The sequence below is a fragment of the Petromyzon marinus genome, chromosome 2 (assembly GCF_048934315.1).
Source record: "Petromyzon marinus isolate PM22_M1 ecotype Great Lakes invasive population chromosome 2, UKy_Petmar_22M1.pri1.0, whole genome shotgun sequence".
NCBI lineage: Eukaryota > Metazoa > Chordata > Hyperoartia > Petromyzontiformes > Petromyzontidae > Petromyzon > Petromyzon marinus.
The window spans coordinates 28172102-28197853 of record NC_133668.1 but is presented as its reverse complement, the minus strand read 5'-3'; the positions used below and the strand labels follow the sequence as shown (position 1 = coordinate 28197853).

The following is a 25752-nucleotide window of genomic DNA, read 5'->3' as shown; positions in this document are numbered from 1 at the left end:
TCTCACCGATCTTTATTTATTAAACAATTATGTTAAAACTCTAAACCTCGTGTCCATTTCTTGTTTCGTATTTAGAGACCCCCCCCCTCTCTTAATGCGAGGCCCTAAGCTGTAAGTGTAGCCGGTGTGAGCTCGCCTGTGATGAATCACACGTATAATTGTGCACTCTTATTTTCTATGGGTGGCCAGGAGAATTTATTATTATTTAAGTGAATGCAATGGTGATCAGGGGATTGGATCCAGAGCCCCACGTACACAGTAGAGTACAAGGGAACGCCCACAATACAGATTTGAGCTGACGTCCGGATTGAGAAATTGAACTGTGTTGTGACGTGGAGGGTGTTTCTGAACGCTATTGTGACCGACCCGTCCCGACGGGAGGAGAGAGGACAGGGTGGACCGGCTGCATGAGCTTACTCTCCGGCACTGCACAGCACAACATCGCCTCCCTACTGCAATAATACTCGGCAGGACCCTCCTGAAAATAAAAGTCTTCGGAATCAGTGAGGCCTGTCCTTGGGAGGACAGGCGTAGTCTTGGTCGTCACAAGCGAACATTTGTTTCTCCACATTAATTTGTATCCCCGGGTTACCATCAGGGCTGGGCGCTGCAAGCTTAGCTTCTGAGATCTGATGAGACTGGTAGCCGTTTTTTAAAAGGTAATTTCGGCATCTGGAGCCCAAGCATGCAACAACTCTATGCAACTTCTTGGTTCTTTTGGTAAAGTCACGTAGAATGGAAATAAAATAATAAAAATAAAACATAATAAAAAAATAAAATTCTCACGATGTTTCGGCCACAACACAAGTAGCCTTCTTCAGGTGAAGGAACAGAACTGTAGGACGACAGCGCTTCAATAACTGCTGCTAAGATTCGCAGCGTCTTTTAAGCTAGGTGGGAGAGGTAAAGCGCCTTGACAAAGGAGTTTACATATCAAACAGGATAATTTAGCATTGAAATAGCTGTGTTAAAGTGTTGGATCAGCAGGGTGTTAAAGTCAGAAATTAGCATGTAACTGGGAGATTAGCATGATGTTAATGTGAGCGATTAGCATGCGACTGGTCACGGAAATAGCTATGTTAAAGTCAAAGTTTCCATCTCAACAGAGGCATTTAGTATATGCACGCTAAAGGACTGCAACTACCCAACTATTATACAATTAACCGATGTGAAAAAAAAACTAAGTATAAACTACATCAATATAATAAATGTACTCAATATGTTCTTCAATACGTTGAGCTATAAACATAAAGTAACTGAGTATACACAACACTATATAATGAATACCATATAGTAAACGAATTAATAAAACTAAAATATAAACTACATCAATGTTATCAATACACTCTATATACTCTCCAATCAGCTGAGCTACTAACAATAAGTCATTATACATTACAATGCCATATGGCGAATAAAAGGGTGGCGGTTTTTTCCTTCTTTCCAACGTTAGCACCACGGAGAGCGACGAGCCTCGTTCAGACGGACGAGTCCATCCATGCTCGGAACGGAGGAGGGGGGAGAAACTGCCACGATGCGCTGCTCTGTCCTGTGTTGCGTTACAACCATGCCATAAACTAGACTACTATACATTGTAATGTTATACCTTCCAATCTAAACTACATTGTATAATATCGTATACACAGCCCAATGTAAGCTCGAACAATATGCAGTATATTGATATGTCTCCAACTAAACTTTTTCCTACATTACACAACTATACACCGTAATATACACTACCATAGACAAACCCACCCTTGAATTATACAATGCGTTACTTTACACTACCCTATACTTTAGACTGTAAAATGTTAGACTTGTAATATTACACTATGTATTATTCTACCAACCCTACTGTATACCACACTGCTGTTTATTCACTATACAATTACGATACTATATATTGCCTTATGAATTATGTTAAACATTACAATGTTATACTATTTTGTATTATTATATAACATGCTATAAACCATACCATTGATCGTCGTGTGAAGAGGCAGTGCCAGCGAATGGACTGCGGTCTGAAAGTCACCATAAAATACAAGCCGGATGGCTTGCAGAGAACCTCTGTCTTGGAGAAGTCAATGTCATGTGAGCCCACTGAATTATAACAGTGATCTGCCACGGCTAAGGTGTTCGTCCTACAGTGTTTCAAGTCTGCTTTATGTTCACGGATGCGGTCCGAGATATGTCGTTTGTTTTCTCCAATGTAACTGCTACCACAGAGGCAACTTAGTTTGTAGACGCCCGGGTACTGTATGTCTGGAACCACATCTTTTACAGACGGAACCAGATTACGGATTTTATGTACTGTGTTGAATCGGACCTGGATCTTGTGTTTATTCAGGATTTTGGAGATCTTATTTGTGACCCCCGCAATGTAGGGTAAGGTGATGGTTTTGAATGGCTCCTCAAGAGGATCCTTCTTCATGGCTGGAGTGATGGCTTTGCGGATTGTGTAGTCGGAGTAACCATTAGCCTTGAGAGCTTGGTGTACATGCTTGAGTTAACTGGCAATGTGTTCCTGGTCGGAAATGCATTGGGCTCTATGGTATAGAGTCTTGATGAGGGAGTTCTTCTGGGATGGATGGTGGTGGGAATCCGGTTTTAAGTAAGCATCCGTATGGGTAGCTTTACTGTAGACAGAGTGGCTCATTGAACCATCAGGTCTCCTTTTAATTAGGACATTAAAAAGGGTAGCTTGCCATCTTTTTCGACTTCCATGGTAAATATGATGGCTGGGTATATGGAATTGATGTGGTCGAGGAATTGGTCTAGAGCAGGCCGGCCATGTGGCCAGATGACAAAAGTGTCATCTACGTACCTCTTCCATAACGTCGGGCGTAGAGTGGCAGTCTGGATGGCGTCAGTTTCAAATTTCTCCATGAAAACGTTGGCTACAACCGGAGATAGGGGGGAGCCCATTGGGGTGCCCTCAGTTTGTTTGTAGAAAGTTCCATTCTAGGTGAAGTATGTGTTGGTTAAGCAGTGTCTCACCAGGGGGGGTACATCAGTATGCAGTCCTTGATGAACCAAGTCTTCAGTGATTGCGATGGTGTCAGGTATCGGAACTTTGGTGAATAAGGAAACCACATCAAAACTGACAAGAAAGTCGTCTGGGGACAGGGAAATGCCCTTGACCACACGTTGCTCTGCACCTTGTAGAGCCCATGGAACATGCTTTCTGGAGACATGACCGCATGGCCACAAGCACAACAACAATACGTTCAGTAAATTCAGTTCAGGGCGATGCTTCACGATTCGTCATACGTTTTTTTGCGTGAGGCCACATATTCATCTGGCCAAATTAGCGTCATCTAGCCCTCCACTACCCTGAAGGGTTAAATGTGTAATGATATCATGGGATGTCACTGTGTAGTGCCAGGTGTAGTACCGGCCCTAGAAGGGCTCGGTCAGCGCTGATTGATCAGCTGGATGGCATCACGCTTGGCGTGCAGTGCCAGCCCGACAGGATAGGGTGTGGGAATGCCGGCCGTAGGAAAGGGGTTACTAAAGGCCATGGCACTCTGGTTGACCCGAGAGGACACGTGACCGGCTAAGTCTACAAAGGGGCCCCAAGTGGGGGCTAGGGGTGGTCACGTGGTCGGGGTCCAGATCCTGCTGCTCGAAGATTCTAGAAGGTGGCTGTGGCTAAGGGCGGAGCCAGCCACGCCACAGAGAATATAATCCGGGTCCCCCAGAGGGACTGGCATTGTTGTTCATCTTGAAGAAACCTTTGTCTACGTCTACGTTCTACCGAGTCTCCAACACGTGGACCTGGACCCGAGCTGTGGTCCCGGTCTGTCATAGCTAGTCATGTTGTAATTAGTGTAGTTAGCCTGGTGGTCACCACCACAGGTTGTTATTCTGGGCCAGAGTTACCCCGTGTACCACATGGTGGGGGGGGGGGAAGGCGATTTGTAAAATTGCCCCATATTTTAAACTGTCGGCAGAGCAGAGAGATTGAATCCAATAACCGACCTCTGGATTGCAAGTCCAGGGTGGGAGAGCCATTGCACCACCGTGTGTGGCAGCACCCCCACTCTTTTTTTCTTAGGGGCTGTGCAAAATAAAATAAAAACATTGAGTACAATTAAAGTGATGGGCCTTCTATCCCGATGATGGTGATGACATTGGCGATACTGATAATGATGCTGATGATGCTAAGTAAGGTGAAGGACTCACATTGCCCTTCACCACGTAGTTGGGGTCAGTCTGGACGTCCCGTGCCAGCCCAAAGTCGCAAATCTTGGCGATGTGTCCATGCGTTACCAGCAATTTCCTCACAGCCAGGTCGCGGTGGATGCACTAAAAAAAAGAAAAAAAATCCCTGTGTGGCCTTCAACAAACTTGGGGCAACTTCTGTGAAGGTCGGCCACGGTACACGACGGGGTGGGTGTCCAGCACCACGCTCGGCCGCCTTTGTCTCCCCAGTGTAGATGTTTACACACCGCACCAGGTACTCATTTGAGACTGAGTCCACCTGGGGAGGCCCAAGACCGGTTCAGATAATTGTCACTGGTGTTGGCCGTGAGCGGGAATCGAACTCTGGCCGTTGGGTTCGTAGCACAGTGAACTAACCACTGAGCGACCACTCGCCACCCAGACAGCCATATTAAGGGCAACAAAGACGGGCACCACAGACACAGTCACATACAAAGACACAGTTAAACACGCACAGTCACAGAGACACAGTTAAACATACTCTTTGGTTCTTTCGGTAAAGTAACATAGGTATAAAATAAAACAAATCACGACGTTTCGGGCGCTAAACCCTGTTTGTTTGGTATGCTTCTCTCTCTGTGTCCCCTGTTGTATCTGTGTTAGTTCCCCCCTACTTGTGTGTCTGTATAGACATCTGGGGTTATGTGTTTCCTCTCTCTCGTAAATTTAGCTCTTCTGTACCTGATGATGGCTGCTTGTGTTGCAACCGAAACGTCGTATGCTATTATGTTATTTTATTATTTCTTATTTATACGTGACTTTACCGAAAAAAAACAAAGAGTAATTCCTGCAGTTACGAAAGCTTTGAATCAAGTCTGTAGTGCCTCTTGTTAAACAGTGCTTCAGTTAAACAGGAAAATTAATAAATCCAGCAGGCATGACTTGAAAAGTAACAAATTTACATTTTGGGTGGCACTCTAAATCGTCCGGTAAATCGTGTCGCCAATTATAATTTCTGCGTTTATCTGCGCGTGTCTGTGTACCCCCAGTGGAGGAATACGTGCGCAGCTTGCTGGACAACCCTGAGTTGATTGACCGTCTGGCACTGGCCTCGGAGCAGGTGAGACTCCGTATGCGTGCATCAGCTCTGCCCCCCCCTCATATTTATGGTGCGGGCCTGTACCCTTGTCCGACCCCTCACTTCCGCGTTGCATCCAGCTGCCTCACTGAAGAAAGGGACACTTGCCTTGCGCTGAGTACGACGTTTCGCTGGTTGTAATCGCCAGGGAAACGATATACTCGATTTGTAAGTGTTGTGGGTTTACTCTCCAATACACTGGCGTGCTGCAGTAGTAACTAATTGACACGTTTTGTTTTACGTAAAAAACCTTACTAATTGGCTGTACCGGGTTAACTACACACATTTACGTGCTCTTACCCAAAAAACCTTTATTATGGATAATATTGGTCGCAAAATAATACGTGTTAAACAGCTCCCTTTTAGAACGTCTCATCCTCACCAGCAATGGTCAATCAATCAAATAAATCGGTTTAACACGTAGGCTTTCGCGACCAATATTATTCATAATAAAGGTTTTTGGGTTAGATCGCGTTATTTATAAATGTCTCGTAACCCTCCACCACCTGACACGGCCAATCAGCAAAAAAAGTGTCACGTTGACAAAAGACAAATAATTCACTACTTTAGCCCACTGGTGTGTTGAAGAGTGAATCCACAACATTTACAGTTTGAGTACTCAATTGGATTCACTCTTCAACACACCGGTGGGCTAAAGTAGTGAATTATTTGTCTTTTGTCAACGTGACACTTTTTTTGCTGATTGGCCGTGTCGCGTGGTGGAGGGTTACGACACATTTATAAATAACGCGATCTAACCCAAAAACCTTTATTATGAATCAAATACATCCTAGATTTATAACGTGGCATATTTAGCAAAAAGCAGAGACGGAAGGGTGAAACTCTAGAGGTAGCTCTATGATATCCGCTTTTGTGGAACGTTCTCTAACACGGATGGCCGTTCTGCTCTGAGATAAATCAGACTGGATCCTTCGTCTCGTTACGTGATGGCGGTTGCAAAATTGTTGTTGACGCGTGCATGTGCCGTGCGTGTGCTGTGTACGTGTGCAGGATGTGGTGGAGTCCCGGGTAATCTTCCCCGAACATCTCCCGCTGTCCCAGCTGCAGCAAGGTGTGCGCTCCGGCCGGTTTGTCCAGGGAACCTTCCTTGCGAGTCGTGAGAATTACCTGGAGGGGACTCTGAGGGTGCGAGGGGACGGTGACAGTGATAAAGAGGTACACGTTTCACAAGCCTGCGTCTGGAAGGAACAATGCTGTTCGATCGTATCTGTGTGAGTTTTAAAAACAAATTTATTATGAAGCAGTGGCATAGCGTTCTTGGCATGAGCAGTAGCTCTTAACCTTTACTGCAAGGCTGCAGTAAAGGTTAAGAGCTACTGGGCTAAAATATTTGTATTTTGAACGTCTTTTGCACCCTACGTAGGTGTCATAGCCTGGCTCCTGCCCCCCCGGCCTGTGAGTCCTGGTGCAGTTGCACTGCCTGCACACTCGATAGCTACGCCACCACAACCACAGTATATACGTTAATTGTGACTACTTTAATAATAGGGTTTTTCCCTTTTTTATGGCAACAAAACTGAAACCTTTTACAAGGAATCATGTGTGCATTAACCACAATACTTGTGGTCAAAATGCAAACAAAAAGGGAAAAACCCAATTATATTTTGGTACTGGCAAAGGAGGTCTAATGATGGTTGTGACTACTTTGTTAACAAAATGAATGGTCTATTTCCACCTCCAAAATGTAACGTTAAATAACAATTAGGTACATTGGCCCTTTGTTGGAAAAAAAAACCCAGCCTAGAAATTGCCCTGCTTGAACATATGTTACTGAAAAACATTGGTTTCAGACGATTCATGGGCTCATAGTCCTACATTTTAAATTGTTTATTCGTGGTATTAAAACTCTTGTACAGTAAAACCTTGGATTGCGAGCATAATTCGTTCCGGAAACGTGTTTGCAATCCAAAGCACTTGTATATCAAAGCACTCGTATATCAGTTGTGATCACATGATGCTCGGCAGTACAAAGCTGCTCATATTGCAAGACCCTCGCTCGTTTATCAAATTAATATTTATTAAAAATGTTGCTCGTCTTGTAAAACACTCGCAGACCAAGTTACTCGCAATCCAAGGTTTTACTGTATTTTCTGCTCTCTAACAGCACTTGGCCCAGCGGTCTGTTAAGGCTATACGGGGGATCTTTTTTGTCTGCGTGCAGGTGTTGATCCAGGGGCTGCAGCATTCAAACCGCGCGATGCACGACGACATCGTGTGCGTGGAGATGTTCCCCGAGGAGCGCTGGGTTGCCCCCTCCTCGCTGGTCCTGCACGATGAGGGCGTCGCAGGGGACGTTGCAGAAGAGAATGAGGAGGATGTGGTGAGTGGAGCGTCAACACTGCCGAACCAAAATCAAACCCAGACACCTGCAGTGTGCGTGTCTCTCTCCCCGTGGTCGCATGGATTTTTCTCCAGGTCCTCCGGCTTTTCCCTCCACAGTTACAATCTGACATGCACTTAGAGTATTTGGCTGCTATCAATTTCAAATGTGATAAGATACTTCATTGAACGATCATTTGTGGCCAGGTCACTTAAAAATAGCTATATAGCTCTCAGGGTCCTTACCTGGTAAAGTTATTTAGTTTATAGTTTTTAAATAGTTTTAATATAGTTTAAACAAAGAATAACAACAAAGACTCAACCACTTCAAGAGAGACCTTAAACATAATGAACACCGTGTGACCAGATAACAATCCACATTAGAGATGCTGTTAGCTTGATTTTGCGTTTATTAAATGTCTTTACATTACATTACTTCAAAATCAAGTCAGGAGTGCTAATCATTTCGTACTATTTTTGTATGTACGTAGGGGTTATTTGACCATACTTCAGTGCAGGTTGGTGAAGGGGGGGGGGGGCATAGATCAGGAGCATAGAAGGACAGGACAACAGTTCATTTTGCTGTACTGCGCTCTGCTGCCTGCCATTTTGGCGCAGAGCCTATACCACCTGTTATGCATATCCAGGCTCAACACGGCGTCGCTTCCACGGTCTGAGCTCCTTTTTAATGTTTATTTTAATTAACTTAATTAGAACTCAAGAGATCAGGACACGTATCATTTGCGAGAGTGACCTGGGTCACAGGGTGGCCTCTATATTGAAAACTAATTTCTATAGAACTGCTTTTTCTATTTAGATTGTAGTCCTTGCCACGCACCTCTTTTTAGCATGGTTGGCTGTGTACGGTGCGAAATAAGTTCTACATGCATACATACCACAGTGACAAAATGCAAAACATAATAAAGTACAGCAATGAAGTTAATTGAAATTGGCACAAAAACAACCGTGGTTTATGAAAAGTCGACAATATTTCACAAACATAAACAAGTGTTAGATATTAAATCGCATGTAGTGCAAGTTGTCTTGGGCAGATTATTTATAGATTGATCATTGCACAGTTATACTTATAAAAACGTTACGTAAATATTAAACACATATAGGGTAACTGATGTGCTAAGCAGGTAAGAGGAAATGTCAATCACAATTGCAAGTGAAATCATAAAGAATCGAGAGATTAAGCATCAAATTGTGAATTAGATGGGAGGGTAACCTTTGTTGTAGATAATATTGGTCGCAAAAGCCTACGCGTTTTTTTTTAAACGTGTGGTATCTGATGGGCGTGTTCCGGTTGATTCTATCAATCGCCAGAACTGTTTTAACTTATCAATATTTACAGAGGACTCCTCACTGTGATCTTTTGTCATTTTAACAAAGCGTCAGTCTCATTATTGACATTGATGAGACACAGCATGAAACCACATCCGCAGGTTAAGCGCTATTGTTTTGGATTGCTCCTTCCCCTGTAAGCCAAATTGTATTGTGGTACGCAGTGAGCTGGTAAAAAAATAGTTATTTCATTATTTCAGTGTGTGAGAGAGACGCTACTGTGGTGAGTGCTCATTTGAGTTTGCGTTGTCATCTCCCGGTGCTATCCCAGCTGCTGCTGCTGCTGTCGTCACTCTTGCTTAGATTACGCAACACGATGTTTGTCCTTTGTTTTGGTCTCCAGCTGAAAGCCGAAAGTGGGAAGATGCGTCGGCCCACTGGCAAAGTGGTCGGCATCATCAAGCGGAACTCGAGGCCGCTGTGCGGCATGCTCATGCCCAGCCCAATCAAGGAGGTGGGCTGATCTGCATGTGTGTGTGTATGTGTGGGGAGCGGTGATGTAGCGGTTAGCGCGTTGCGCTACGAATCCTGGGACCCGAGTTGGATTATATTTATCGCTCATAACCAATAAACAGCGCCAAATGTCTGAACCTGTCTTGGGCCCTTCCCTAGGTCGACTCGGCCATAAATGAGTCTCTGATGTGGCATGTAAACATCAGCGCTGTGGAGACAAAGGCGGTCGGACATGGTGCTGGCCGTACCCACCCCGTCGTTTGCCGTACCAGCTTGAATAGGTGTGTGCTGACGGCACTTGCCCAAACAGTTTGTTGAATGCCTTACTGGGGGCTCTTTGGGCGTGTTGCAGGCCACCCGCCACCTGTTCACGCCCGCGGACCGCCGCATGCCACGAGTGCGGGTGGAGACAAGACAAGCAGCGTCCCTGCAGGCCCACCGCATCGTGGTGGCCATCGGTGGCTGGCTGCGACACTCCCGCTACCCGAACGTACGACTGCACCGTGACGCCCCAGACGCCGTGACACCTCACCCGTCTGTCCCGTGGTCGGCATCGTCGGGCTCATCCTTCTGTCACTTGACGCGCGGCCACGCGGCTCTGTATGCAATACAGCCGTCGAACCCAAAACACGAACGGTGACACGGTGAATTGGAAGTCAGGGTGGATGAAGTGGCACCACTGTGATATTTTTTTGTTTGAAAGCATGGCAAACTCACCTGTGATTCAACCTAGGTTATTAAGGTGTTGTAAGTTGATAGTCTCAGCCCAGTCACCAATAACTGCACCAAAAACGATATTAAATTTGGTCGTGCACTTCGATTGTTTGATTTCCATCTCTGAGAAAACTACTGCGTTTGACTGCCATGTGATGAACATTACTTTGATTGGCAGAGTGGTTGGAAAAGCACTGCCCCCCTACAATTTGGACTGCATTTCACTTCAATGGATCTTAGAAGTAGCTCTGTTATGTCTGCTCCTGTGGGTCGTCCTTGACCACGAAGGGTTTGTATAGATTGCTTGTCTTGTGCGATACCATTAACACAATGAGAAACAAAATTGGTGAAAAGTTAAATATATTGTTAAGATGTATTCTTTGGGTTGTATCTTTGTTTAAACAGATGTCGGTTAATATTCTACATAATGTACGTAGACAAAAGGTTGGCATTGTGGTTGTGCTTTTCATACCTATTTGCCACTGCACAACCGAGCGACACCATGGCTGGCACGGTTTAGTAGGCTGCAGGTTGTTTATCCACTGCAAAAGCGGATCCATGCCATGGACGGTCAATGCTTTGAACAAGGCTAGGCACGTGCAGATGACGCTGTGGTGCCACGTCCCCGTGGTGTACCGACTGCCGTCACACAATTAACGTGTCGCTAGCCCCGCCCCTGGCCCTGCTCGGCCCCCGGATATATTTGGATGCCTTGTGGGGCCAGCATACTACGGTTTGGTTCTGGTTCGACACGGCAAAAAGCCAGTGGGTGACCACAGACACTTCGAGAGATCTGCACTGTCTGGGTTCCAATGTACCAGTGGAAAAGGGATACCGGTGACGATTGGCCACGTATGTGCATATGCATGTTGAACTTCTTCCGTACCATACGTAGACAACCGTGCTAATCGTCGGTGTGCTTGTGCAGGGCCATTTTGTGCGCTCTCTGGGCGAATGTGGGGATAAGGAGACGGAGACGGAGGTGCTGCTGCTGGAGCACGACGTGCCACACCAGCCCTTCAGCCAGGCCGTACTTGCATGCCTGCCCCCTTCCACGTTCAGCATCACAGCAGAGGTACGCATGAGACGTGTGACGATATGTCAATTCATCGATTGAGTTCAATTCTTACGCCTGCGGTGTGTTGGTGTGTTCGGTCGTGCATGTGAGAATCCTTTACTTCAATGTTCTTTATTACAAGGCCCACGGGCCACTGGTGGCCCCTGGGTGGCCTTTGGTGTGGCCCATGACGTGTGGCCCCCGACGTATAGGCCCCCGACAATAGACAAATGCGAAAACACCCCCCATCATCATCATCGTGCTGTCAAACCGCAATAGTTTCAAGATGTTTGGCCTGCGTAGAATACCTTCTAGAGGACCTCTCTGGAGCTCTCCCTCCAGTCGAGGTCCTTCCGTTGCACTGTCATGAACGAGAAGCCACGGGGCTCTACGCCTTTACCGCAGACCGTATATAGAAAAGCCGTCGACCTGAAAGAAAGTCGATGGCTCGGACACATCATCGTAAGAAGAGAGGAAATTCACATCGGAGGAATGAAGGCGATGGACTTATGGAAGCACCAGGGCGGAGACCCGAGAGGCAGGCCTCGAGAGATGCGGATCAAAGTGGTGAGCCAGGATATGGAGGACTTTGCAGTAGCCGTGGAGATGGTCCAGTACATAAATGAATGGAGCAAGGGGACTACAGACTTTTTTCCTATAACGCTGTACTTGCGTTCCTGAAGAACACCAAATTGTGGAAAAATCGCATAATAAATAATATAGGGTAAAGCACAGTCCGCGATAACACGTGAGATGCGTACGCAGGCTTAACAAAGACTTCGGGTACGTGAGTAGCATCTAGAAGCATCCAGAAGCATCCCGCCTTGTGTGATGCTACACCGAGGCAACCGTACAACCGCTTATTCTGCCTCGCACAACGCAGTTCTGTTCACTCGATCGCCTTTTATCCAATTCGCATCCATGTTATGAAAAAATGTGTTCCCTAATGCATTCATCGCATTATATCTAATTCACGATATGAAAACACGCAGAGTTATAGGAGAACCGACTGTACTTTCAGAATATTCAGTCGCCTATTGAGAAGATAGAACGCCATTAGAATGAAGTTGGTTTACCCATGTATGGCTCACCCTGTGTTTTGTTTGTTGTAAGGCAGCGTTTTGTTGAACCTGGTGCTGTGTGTGTCCCGTACAAGGACCAGGCTGGCAGGGAGGACCTTCGTGCGTTGTCCATCTGCAGTGTGGATCCTCCAGGCTGCACAGACATCGACGATGCCCTACACTGCAAACCGCTCGACAATGGGAACACCGAGGTATTCATTTGGTGGTGGTAATCGTGGTCACGGTCGCGGTAATTCGTGCCTATTCCTTTCATGGTTTTGTCATTGCTAGCGGAGGTTACAAGGGGAGTTTAAGTGGCACAATGATAAGTGCACTGCACATTCATCCTGTCAAGCTGGTTTAGTTCCAGTCATGGCTAACACCGGTACAGAGTGATATCTAAAAAAAACTGCCCAAGTTCTCCCCTTCACCACCTGCATTGACCATCGTAACAAAGCAAGGTCAAATGACAATCGCAACCCATTACAGCATGGAGAAGCCCTCATCCTGCAGTGGATTGACAAAGGGGTGGACAATATTCCTGTTATTAAGTTTCCAAACATTGTTGCCTTAGTGCCCGTATTCTTGGTCTCTGCTCGGCTCAGGACTGACTTCAACATGGCTTGGTTCTGGCTTGATCTGCTCCGTTGCCTCCAAAGAAGTATGAGTGGCTCAGCTGTGCCTTGGCTCAGGCTCAGCTCACGGAAATTCTGAGCGTGGCTGGGAGCATGCAGAGATATACGTGGAGGCACAAGGGACACGGAGGCTCAGGGCTGGAACCATGCTTAGAGGCAGCTTGGGTTTTAAGCGTTGCTTTGATGTGGCTTATTGAGAATTAGAATCAGAATATTTATACTGGAGGAATCCAATGAGCTATAAAGCTATTTTTCACATGTCCAGTAGAGGCGGGTAAGAACGTTACAACAGCAAACAGTACAAAAACATAATAGTAGTGCAAAGTACAAGAAAGATCAACAAATAACCCAAACACAAACAAATACAACTAAACCATCCCCATCTTACCAGGAAAAGCTCACTGAGGTATTGATTTATTTTTGATTAGTGACCTGGCCACAACTGAATAGCTCAACAAAGTGGCCCATAATTTGGACATTTATAGCAGCCAAAATAATAGAAATAATCTCAATGCATGTTGCGCGAGAGCCAAGCCTGAGCCAAGCCATGGCTAAGACCCCACTGGCCTAAGTGTCCACGTCACTGGCCGAATGCCTGGTTCACAATGAATGCACCAGGTAGTAATGGGTGTGCATTTCATTTCACATTATTGTGCTTTGGTTGGAGTGGCTATGGTGGAGGTTATGCATGCATGTGGAGTGAGCGACTTCCGCCAGACGTCTAGTAGAAGGCGTCTTATTTATTAAAAGCACACAGGGCGATACACTTCGTAACGCGGCTACACCTAGGCTGTACAAACACGCAGCCCATTTGCGTCCTGCGTAGCTACGCTGGCTGGTTGACGAGCGTAGCGGCGGAGACAGAGCTGCTCTTGCAGAAGAACCAGCCACGTGGTCGGAGACGAAGAGATGACGACCGTAGCGACGCAACCAGGACCCAGACCCCACGCTAACAGCCCCGAAGTTCTGATTCGGTGCTCTTTATATCTGCCTGGAGTGGCCAAGCTCCACCTCTGGCCACGCCCCCTTTCTAGAACCTTCTAGGCCCTTCGGGATGGTTCCCGGAGCTTCTCGACTGACTCCGCCGTTGACCTTTACCCCAGATACGCCCCTTCATAATAAGGCATTATGTAATTCAGCTATAACCTTAATTACCCTTACAGGCCGGCAGGTATCACCCTGTCATTACACATCCATGCATGTGAGGGTGGTGACGGTGTGTTAATGTGTGTTCTAGGTTGGGGTACACATCGCCGATGTGAGCTATTTTATCCGGCCGGGGAATGCCTTGGATGAGGAGGCATCTCTGCGTGGTACCACAGTTTACCTGTGTGAGAAGGTGAGATGTGGATTTCTTCTTGCCACAATATCAAGTGTTTTACGACCCGCCGATTTCATCCTTTCATTCTTAACTTTACGACATGATGTAAAATATTACGATGTAACGATCATCGCGGTACCAGTTTCCCCACAACTTTGTAATTGTATTTGACATTTTCACCACATTTTTTTGCGTGCTTTTCAGTACTTCCCGTATGAATTAGAATTTAAAAAATGTGCAACAACAATGCTAAATATCTCTCATGATGTTTTAAACGAGGTGATTTTTGTGGATTTCTTATAATATGATGTACCGTGACATCATGAGCGGCAGGCTATCGGCGCAGTGGTAACACTCGTGCCTTGCAGCAAGGAGACGCTGGGTTTGATTACTCAACTCTTGTGCCTTTTTGCTTGCAGCTTTGTTTGTTCTCCCCCCTGTTAGTGAATGGGTTTCCTCTGGATTCATCAGATTTCCTCTAAATAAAACCCATACAATCTTAACTGGCATTCGCGAAAACATCCCCTTGCTGAACAGTTACCTGCAGGTGACTTAATCATGTGTGGGTTTGCTTGCAAAACACTCGTTGAGTTGGTGCATATGTATTTGCCAGATTGTGTTTATTGACAGAGAAGTTGTTGCATTTATGTGTTTGTGCGCCTGCAGAGGATTGATATGGTGTCAGAGTTATTGAGCTCAAACCTGTGTTCCTTGAGATCCAACGTCGACCGGTGAGATGCACCAACAACTGTGAACTCGCGAGTGTGCACATTGCAACCCATACTCAGCAGCTAACGTGCGTTGTTGCCAGGTGCACATGTAATCCCATGATGCGTGGCACTGTTTAAGTGTCATTGTACAGATCCACACAAGCATGTGTACATACATAAGCAGCCAAACCAGGATGGCACAATGGTAACACATGTCTCACAGTAAGAATGGCCTAAGATTGATGCCCGACTTGGTTGCCTTTCCATGTAGATTTTGTATGTTCTCCCCCTATTTAGCATGGGTTGACTCCAGGTTATCAGGTTTCCTCTCATCGCTAACATAAACGTGTTATTACTACTATGATCCTTAACCATGGAAAGCCTCACTGAATCTCATAACTTCGGGAGGGTACTGCAAAGCTTTTGCAGTCGAACAATGGTTGCTACATATATATTCCAGTTGAGTAATTTGTAACAACCCAAACCGGTATTTGGCCAAACATCCCGCTGCTGAAAGAATGACTCGACTACCAAAAACTTGGCAAGACCCTCCTGAAAAAGAGTCTCGAGACTTTGCGAGGCTTTCCTGAGTGAACACCCTGCACCACTCCAATGTCGACGACTCTGCCACTCGACGGTGAATGGCGACGGTGCATGTGCTGTGCGCGTGCAGGCTGGCGTTCTCGTGCATATGGGAGATGACTCCAAAGGCTGAGATTGTGAGCACACGTTTTACCAAGAGCATCATCAATTCCAAGGTGATTCCCCCCCCCCCCCCCCCCCCCCCCACAGACGTTCAGTTTTTGTAAAACTCTCGTTTGCTTTCACGTGTATTGTATCGGTGCCTTGCTATGTTAGTGCAGTTGAGGTTTCCGGATGGCTGAGAGGTCAGAGCGTTGAGCTTGCACCTCTGAGTTCACAAGTGTAGCGAGATGAAACGGGTTCACAAGTGGTAGTATGTATGTTGAACTTCTTTCGCACCGTACGTAGCCAACTGTGCTAATCGGAGGTGCGAGGTAGGACATGAAAGTAGTGAGTTGATGGTCTCTGTCCAGTCAACAATCACTGCACAAAACACAGGTTTGTTTTTTTAGTTAGATCGTGTAAATATGTAAACGTGTCATTAAACCCACCCCCACCCGACACAGCCAACTAATAAGGGTTGTCATGTAAACAGAACATGCCAATTCGTCACGAGTACAGCACACCGGTGTGTTGTACCAGTGACGAATTGGCCACGTTCTGTTTATGTGACAACCCTTACTAGTCGGCTGTGTCGGGTGGTGGCGGGTTTAACGACACATTTATGTATTTACACAATCTAACCCAAACAACCTGTATTATTGATGATATTGGTCACGAAAGCCTACGTGTTAAACTCACTGCACGAAAGACCACCAAATTACATTGCACTAAATTTGGTTAAATTCCAGCTTTGAGAATTAAAAAAATATATCAATTTTACTTTCTTTGGGTGAGCGTAACCCTCAGTGGTCATCGGGAGCCACGTAGACATCTGTTGAGTTCTGGCTTGGGCTTGGATCAGGCGTGGGCATTGTGTAATTGCGAGGACCCCATGGTTCACCCGTGGTGTGTTCATCGTATCCCCGCAGGCGTCTCTGACGTACGCAGAGGCTCAGCTAATGATGGACGACGCTGGGCGGAAGGATCCGGTCACCAGCAGCTTGCGTGGCCTCAACTCCCTGGCCAAGATCCTCAAGCAGAGGCGCATTCAAAACGGGTAACTCATTGTCAAGATCCTCATCCCCTCCACCGCCACTGGAGCGATGAGCCGTATTAATGTGTGCACCGCATTTAGTCGATCGGCAGGTCGCCTGTGGCGCGGTAAAGTGTGGTTACTCCCGTGTCTTCTAAGACATCCGGCCAGTGTGGAAGAGTAGGCTAAAATACATTGAGAGGGACTGTAAAAGGGTGTATCCCTAGAGGGGCCGCCTCTTATGGGAGCCCCCTTCTTCCAGCAGTGGCTTGAGCAAGCAATTGCAAGGCTGCACCTGTTGCTTTTTTGACCCCATGATGCATGAGGCTTGGGTGAATATCATGCACAAACAAGTGTTACAGGATTCATACTCTGGTTTTTTTCGGTAAAGTCACGTAGGTAAAACTATAAAATAAAATAACAACTAAATTAAATCACGACGTTTCGGGCGCAACACAAGCGTCCTTCTTCAGGTGGGACAACCACAGCCAGAAACAATTGCTGAAGTGGGCAAAAAAGGGCTGTTGTAACAAGAGGCTATATAGGTAAGAGAGTGGGGGGGAGCAAGGGGGGAGAGATAGAGATGGGGGGTGTGGGGTAGGGGAAGTGGGGTGCTGCTAGAGGGATTAAAGGGGCGAGCACGGCAAAATGCCGGGGGGGGGGGGGAGTGAGTGGGGCTGGGAGTGGGAGGCTGAAGAAGCTGGAGATGCGGAAATGAAGGCAACAATAAAGAAGTTAAGGTTTTACCTGGTTAATAACATCCTTCTAGATTGGAGTGTTACAGGCTGCTGCGGGGCTACATTGTGGGCAATAGAGGACAATGCAGTGACAAATTGTTTTACTCTTCTTAATGCTCCCATGTCTGTGCTCCCCCACCTTTGCCAACGCGTACTGACCACCACGGTTAAGTACGGTAAAACCACCCCACGACCCGTATGACATGGGGCGGCCCTCATCCAGCAGTGGATTGACTTAACGAGCTGTGCATGTTCAACTCAAATATCTGAGTTTGTGAAGTGTCTTATATTAAGATTCTGTGTTGTTTTGGCTGGACATGATAATCGCTCATGTCCCTTCTCCACCCGTAGGGCATTGACTCTGGCATCCCCTGAGGTCCGATTCCACATGGACAGCGAAACCCACGACCCGATCGACCTGCAGACCAAGGAACTCAAGTGAGTCTCGTCAACAAGACACCTCCCATGACTGCGATCCGACTGTTGTGCAGATCTCTCTATCAGAATCAAAATATATATTTCTACTGGAAGAATCCGATGAGCTATAAAGCTCTTTTTTCACAGATGTCCAGTTGGGGCAGGTCACAACGTTACAACAACAAACAATACAAGCACACGTTAGGATTGCAAAGTATTGGAAAGGTAAACAAATAACTTAAACAAATATACAAATAAAACTAAACTATTTTTATCTTACCAAGTAAAACCCTGACCACAAATGATAGCTGAACAAAGTGGCTTATCACGTGGGAAATTTATTATCAGCAAAATAATCTAAGATAAAGAATCTTGACCCTTGTGGTTGATGTGTTGTGGTGGCGGAAACTGGTGCGTGTACACAGGGAGACCAACTCGATGGTGGAGGAGTTCATGTTGCTCGCCAACATCTCCGTGGCGGAGCGCATCGTAGGCGAATTCCCCGAGTGTGCGCTGCTCCGACGCCACCCGGCGCCTCCGCCTTCCAACTACGACATCTTGGTGAAGGCGGCGAAATCAAAGGTAGAGTTAGAACCCCTTTTAACGACCACCCTTGTTAACTAATCGCTTAACAACGGGCCTCCATAGAGCTCAATGTGTAGGCTTAACCGACCATTTCCCTGTTAACGACGGGCTCTTGTAGGTACAGTAAATATGAATTAATGCCACGTAGAAGGAAAACAATAAAATAAATATAAAACAATAAAATTATCACGACGTTTCGACTGCAACACAAGCAATCATCATCAGGTGTGAAAACCACAACAAGAAAATTTGAAAAAAGTGGCAGTTATTTTTAACGTTAGCACCACGGAGAGAGATTTGACAGTTTGTTCAGATGGACGAGTCCATCTATGTTCGGAAAAGAGGAGGGGGGAGACAAAAAATAATGGATGCGTTCTGACAGCCACCTTAAGCGTGATCAATCAATTAAGACCCGAAATGGCTTATCAAATCTCTCTCCGTGGTGCTAACGTTGAAATAACCGCCACTTTTTTCAAATTTTCTTGTTGTGGTTTTCACACCTGATGATGATTGCTTGTGTTGCAGTCGAAACGTCGTGAGAATTTTATTGTTGTATATTTTTATTATTTTATTGTTTCCCTTCTACGTGAATTTACCGAAAGAACCAAGAATATGAATCCCTGCAGTCACGAAAGTTTTAAATCAAAATGAATTCATGCATTTATTAACAGTGTTTATTTTAATATGATGTGTTTATAATGTTAGTATCTTTATGTATTAATATCCATTGTTTAAATATTATAAAGTACGTTTTTTGGGTGAACAAGGGAAACTTTCGATGCTATCGGAACGAATTAAGCTTTTAACACGTATTTCCTATACTCGCTTAATGACCAAATCCTTTAATGCTCGTGTTCGTGGAACCAATTACCGTCTTTAAGAGGGGTTCTACTGTCTCTAGATTGCTGTTAACCTTCCTTCAATATCATCCTCCTCGCAAGGAATTCAGAGGTCGTCGGGTGGCTCAAATTTTTGTTTGAGGTCTTTTGGTTTAACCGGGTGAGAACTCAAGAGAACATAATAGTCTCATTTGCAAGGGTCACCTGGGTCACCCTATGACCCAGAGATTACAGCTGGGACCCTGGCTTCAAAATCCAGCAGCCACATTGAACATACTGTGTTATCAAGTGTAGGGAGTTGAAGGACTCGGCTCGTTTCCCAGCTACTCCACAGAAATAAGCAACAAAAAACCATCACGATAAATGTAGTACTGTATTTAATCTTCTTTGGTTCTTTCGGTAAAGTCACGTAGAATGAGAATAAAATAATAAATTGATAAAATAAAATAACACAATAATATTCTCACGACGTTTCCGCCACAACACAAGCGGCCTTCATCAGGTGAAGGGAGCGAGACTGTCTGGTAGGACAGCGCTGGAGTGAGAGAGCCACGTTCAGATCACGGCTTTTAAGCTGTGTGAGAGGAACAAAGAGCCTTGACGAAGGAATTAGCATACAATTTAGCATTGAAAAGGCTGAATGATTAGCTTGTGACTGGTCACAGAAATAGCTATGTTAAAAGTTAAAGCATACACCTCCGCAGAGGCACCCATTGTTAAAAGGAATTAGCATAGAATTTAGCATTGAAATAGCTAAATTAAGGCATTCGCTTGTAACTGCTACAGAAATAGTTACGTTGAAGTCAGAGCATACACATTCACCGAGGCACTTAGTACAAATCAAAACAGGAGAATTTAGCATTGAAATAACTAGGCGAATTTAGCATTGAGCTATTCACAGTACTATATAGTGAACCAATAAAAACTAAAATATAAATTACCTTCATGTTATAAATAAACTCTATATTCTCCAATCAGCTAAGCTACCAACCATAAGTCGTTATATATCACAATGCTATATGGCGAAAAAATGGGTGGATTCTTACCCTCAAATTTCCGTACCACGGATAGCTACGGGCCCCGTTCAGACGGACGAGTTCGTCCATGGTCGGAACAGAGGAGGGGGAGAGAGACAGCTGCGAAGCCCTAGTATACTCCATGTTGTAAACCATACCATTAACCGTGGTGTGAGAGGTATTAAGAGGCAATGCTGGCGAAAGAGCTGCGGTCTGAAGGTCATCGTAAAATTACAATTAATTAAGAACAGAAATGATTTAACACATCTTTCCAGTGGTTACTAAGCCTGAATCCATCTTCTCGGTTGAAATTGTCTCTGTGCTTGTATATGTGAATGGCCTCATGAACGAATCTCTCATGGTAGCCAGTTGGTTTGCAAAGAACCTCCGTCTTGGAGAAGTCAATGTCATGTGAGCCCACTGAATTGTAACAGTGATCTGCCACGGCAGAGGAGTTCGTCTTACCGTGTTTCAAGTCTGCTTTATGTTCGTGGATGCGGTCCGAGATATGTCTTTTGGTTTCTCCAATGTAGCTACTACCACAGAGGCACTTTAGTTTGTAAACGCCCGGGTACTGTATGTCTGGAAGAGCATCTTTTACAGATGGAACTAAATCACGGATTTTGTGTACTGTGTTGAATCGGACCTGGATCTTGTATTTATTCAGGATTTTGGAGATCTTTTTAGTGACCCCTGCAATGTAGGGTAAGGTGATGGTTTTGAGTGGCTCCACAAGAGGATCCTTCTTCATGACTGGAGTGATGGCTTTGCGGATTGTGTAGTCGGAGTAGCCATTAGCCCTGAGAGCCTGGTGTACGTGCTTGAGTTCACTGGTAATGTGTTCCTGGTCGGAAATGCATTGGGCTCTATGGTATAGAGTCTTGATGAGGCAGTTCTTCTGGGATGGATGGTGGTGGGAATCCGGTTTCAAGTAAGCATCTGTATGGGTAGCTTTCCTGTAGACAGAGTGGCTCATTGAACCATCATGTCTCCTTTTAATTAAGACATCCAGAAAGGGTAGTTTGCCATCTTTTTCGACCTCCATGGTAAATTCCAGCACTGAAATGTTGAAATATCAGGTCGACTTATTGTGATGAACATTATGCTCAAAATGGGTGGGAATGTGCTACCCCCTACTGTGAAGCAGAGGTGTCTTGAAACGATGTCAGTATTGGCCTGAGCGAGCAATTGCAGGGCTGCACCTTTTACCTTTATCTTGAGATGTAGCCGTATAGTTTGCACTCGCCCTTAGAGGCAGAACAACTCAAAAGGTGTGACGAACCACAGACAACGCTGGAAGGCAGCCAGGCACTGTGCCAGATGTAGATTAATCCACTTGCTGTACTGCCTTCTCCTGGCAAGCCAGGTTATGGAAACCTGAATGCCCACAGGAAGTGCGCTGAATAACGTTTTCTTTCCAATACACCACAACCCTTGCTGCTTCCCCAGCACTGAACTACAAGCCACGTGCGAGATAGTCACCTCACAAACGCCGGTGTGCCCGATTTTTTTGCGCAGAACATCGAGATCCAGGTGGACTCGGCTAAGGCGTTGGCCGAGTCCCTGGACCGGGCGGCGGTGCCGGGAGCGCCACCATACCTCAACACTCTGCTGCGCATCCTGGCCACGCGCTGCATGATGCAGGCCATCTACTTCTGCTCCGGCATGGAGCCCGACACCCACCACTACGGGCTCGCCACCGCCATCTACACCCACTTCACGTCGCCCATTCGACGGTGATGTGCTCTGGCGTCAGGCACACGCGTGAAATCGACCTTCGCGATTATTGAGGGGACTATGTTGTTGTCTTGGTGTGGTCTGGGACTGTGCTGCCTTTCCCAAGTTTAGGAATTTATTTATTAATTGATGTACTTATGCAATGTTAACTTGTGATTACGGCACACCTCCAATTAGCACGGTTGGCTACGTACGGTGCGAATTAAGTTTAACATACAACTTGTATATCTTTTTTCTATTATTTACTTTTACTGATTTGTTTACCTTTCCTCTTCTTAGCACTCCTATCATATACCTACTGGACATCTGTCAAAACGAGCTTTTATCGCGAATCGGATTTCTCCAGGATAAAGATTCAGATTTTGAGTTATTTTTCCAAAAGGTCCTATAAACGGGAAGTTTGGCCAATTCCTTAAATGGTTGTTTGGCTTGTGTTGGGGAAAAACTAGAGGATCCGGAGAACACCAACGCCTACAAGGAGGGTGACAGTGTTCCACGTGCAGAATCAAGAATCCATTGCCGTGTTGCAGCGGCGGCCAAAAGTGAAATGCAATTCTGCCATGGATCGCTAACGATTTTGTTGTGGATCTTAAATAAGAACACAGATATGAGCAGGCAGCAATTTGCGCTACATCTGTTGACAAATAAAAAATCGTCAACAAAGAATTAAATTCATACATTAACAAAGATAATTTCCACCAGCAGATGGTGCTAGAACGTGGTATGGCCAGAGTACAGTATTCTATCACAGCGTTAAATCCATCTGAGTCATTGTTTGCGTAGCTTTCTGGTGGATCGTCAAACCCGCTGAGATCCACCAGAATGAATCGCGGTGCTTGGTGGATTAATACCGCTGCTCCGTTGGCATCTCGTGGCCATACCGCAGCCTGTATCTACTGTAAATTTAATCTTCATATTAAATAGAGGCTACAACAAATGTGAATATTGTTGTTGTTGTCTCCCTGTACCGTTACAGATACTCGGATGTGATTGTGCACCGGCTGCTGGCCGTGTGCGTGGGCGCCGACCCACGTACCCGGCGCTCACCGACAAGCAGAAGCAGCAGCAGCTCTGCAACAATCTCAACTACCGCCACAAGATGGCGCAGTACGCCCAACGCTCGTCTGTAGCTTTCCACATGCAGGTGGGAGGCGGAAGTGTGGGCCACGTGGAGCTTGCACGGCGTGTGCTTAGGCACCTGATAATGCGTCCATTCGTCTCTTGAAAACCATTTTTAAGGTCACGAAAGCAGGCATCCTATTGTGCGTGTAGTAAGAATCAATTGTTTTCTATTCGCACGCTTACGTGTGGTGGTGCCGTGGCTGTACTGGTTGGCTACACTTGACATTGCTTTTCAGCATTCTTCTGTGTTTGCTGAAAAACCTGGTTACTTGGCACATTTGCCCATGATGTGACAACTTTATTTGATTGGCTCTGTCAGGTGATGGAGGATTATAGTCAATACAATTGACATTGTACCTTCACGATTGAACTCAAAATAATCCCCATGACATGATGCCAATAGCACAACTGGAATTAATTAGCGGGGGGATGCAGAAAAATACCTTAAATTTTGTTAAATAATTGTGGGCCTGGTAAGTGATGCGCGTGTGTCTGCTCTTGGCAACGTAGCGGTGATTAACGGCTGCTGTTGTTGTGGTCTTAGTTGTTCTTCAAGAGCAAGGGAGTGGTGAGCGAAGAGGGCTTCGTGCTGTTTGTGCGCAAGAACGCCGTGGTGGTGCTCATTCCCAAGTACGGCTTGGAGGGGACGGTTTTCTTTGACTCCAAAGATCTCAAGCTCAACGTTACCTTCGACGAGGAGGTAGGGCATGTGTTCACTTAATCGGGAGGCATTGGCATTTCCCGAACGGCTGAATTCTGCATTTAAACCCAGGACTGGCTTAATGCACTGGGACCCAAGCCCCCTGACCATCTCTCTACGATTAGGTTTCTATCAGACACACAGACACTTGGTTTAAGGTGGAAGAACGCAGTGAGATACGAAGCTCCGTTTTTTTGCCATTTGGCAGTGTGGACTATTACAGAGGAAGTTACACCGGTGGATACATTAGAGCCGGATGGCTCACAGGGCTATACCAAAATAAACTGAAACTGAATTTAATGATGTAAATGCGTTTCAATTATAAAACGGTCACAATTAAATATGCTTTGGAAATAACTGCCATGACGGAGCCCGTATTGTCACGGAGAGGACATCAGATTAAAAATACAGTAAAATCCCTCAGATCCGGAAGAATTATAGAGAAAATCTAATGCTTTCTGTAAACAATGAGAAACTCAAAGGGCAGAAAAGTACTTGTAGAATAAAAACAAATGAGGGAAATAGTAGTTGATGCAAAAAGTGATCTCTAGATGGCAAAAAGCACATGTGTGACCAGTGGATCCGGTCCTTTCCAGCATGCCTTGCATGCCGCATTACATTGTCACTCTGCGTGGATAATGCACACAGCCTAATTTGGACCAGAAGCTCAAAAGGGCTTCTCATGCCTGGTTTTCAGCTCGCGCTGAGGTGGCCCAAGCGGTATTGCATTCGCTGTGTGTTGTGGAGGTTTGCGTTTCAAACTCGGTGGCCACTCCGGTTAATACTGTGGTGTGTATTAAGCGTACAATATTTACAGGCTATCCGCTTTAACAGTGTACGTTAAAAGATCCTGTAACGTTATTCGTGTGCCAGCATCATGGTCCAAGGTTGGCAAATTACATGCAAATTACTTATTTGGGGAGCACATATCAATCGTTCGCCTCCTTTTACAAAGACGTAGCAGTGACCTTGAATGCAAACGTTTTGAGAATCAGTGAGGCTTTTCTGAGTGACCCATGTAATAGTATGAATAATAACGTTGGGTTTACGTCAATCCGTGCTTGTGTGCAGGGCACTTGGCAGAGAGCAGTCAGCGGTAGTGTAGTGGTTAGCGCTCTGCGCTACGATCCCGGCGACTTGGGTTCAATTCCTTCGCACGGTCAACACCAGTGATGATTATCTAAACCGGTCCTGGGCCTCCCCTAGGTTGACTCGGAACTCAATTGAATGCCTGGTGCGGTGTATAAACATCGCCACTGGGAAGACAAAGGCGGCCGGGCATGGCGCTGGCGACCCACCCCCTTGTGTGCCGTGCCGGCCTTCATCTGTCCTCCTCGCCAACAGCACTTGCCCCAACAGTCTGTTAAGGCTACATTGGAGATATGTCTTTGTGTTTTGTGTAGGGCCCCACGCTGTGCGTGGAGGGCATCGCGCTGAACATGTTCGACCGCGTGTGCGTGCGCGTGTCGCTGGATTCGTCCAACCTGCAGCACCAGCGGATCCGCATGCACCTCGTCCGCCCGGAGGTACTCACCGTGCGGCGCGACGCGCAACCTCGGAATACCACCGATTTGTATTGTGACCATGCTGCTGTTGCTGCTTGCTGCGCCAGCAGTAGTGCACAAAAAACAAACGCTCTCCGCATCGGAACGTCAGCGGGCCGAAAATTAATGACACAAGCCACAGCATAGCGCTTGTTGCCATGCAACCCAAACTGTGGGACCGTATAGTAAACCCATAGAGACACAGAGATACATAGGAGATACAGAGAGACCCATTATGATTCCTAGAGATTCATAGAGACTCATACAGATACATAGCAGTGCATTAAAAACAAGCTACTGTACGATTGTGGCCATGCAACCCAAACTATGGACCACATTTTACACCACTGTAGTCTGCGCTCCTTCAATGGAGGGGGTGGCAAGATGACACAAAC

The 25752-nt window shown here is 46.0% G+C and overlaps 1 pseudogene; it reads left to right on the top strand.

Moving 5' to 3' along the window:
- Window positions 1-6296: 6296 nt before the first annotated feature.
- Window positions 6297-25363, top strand: LOC142925578 (exosome complex exonuclease RRP44-like; annotated as a pseudogene).
- Window positions 25364-25752: the final 389 nt, after the last annotated feature.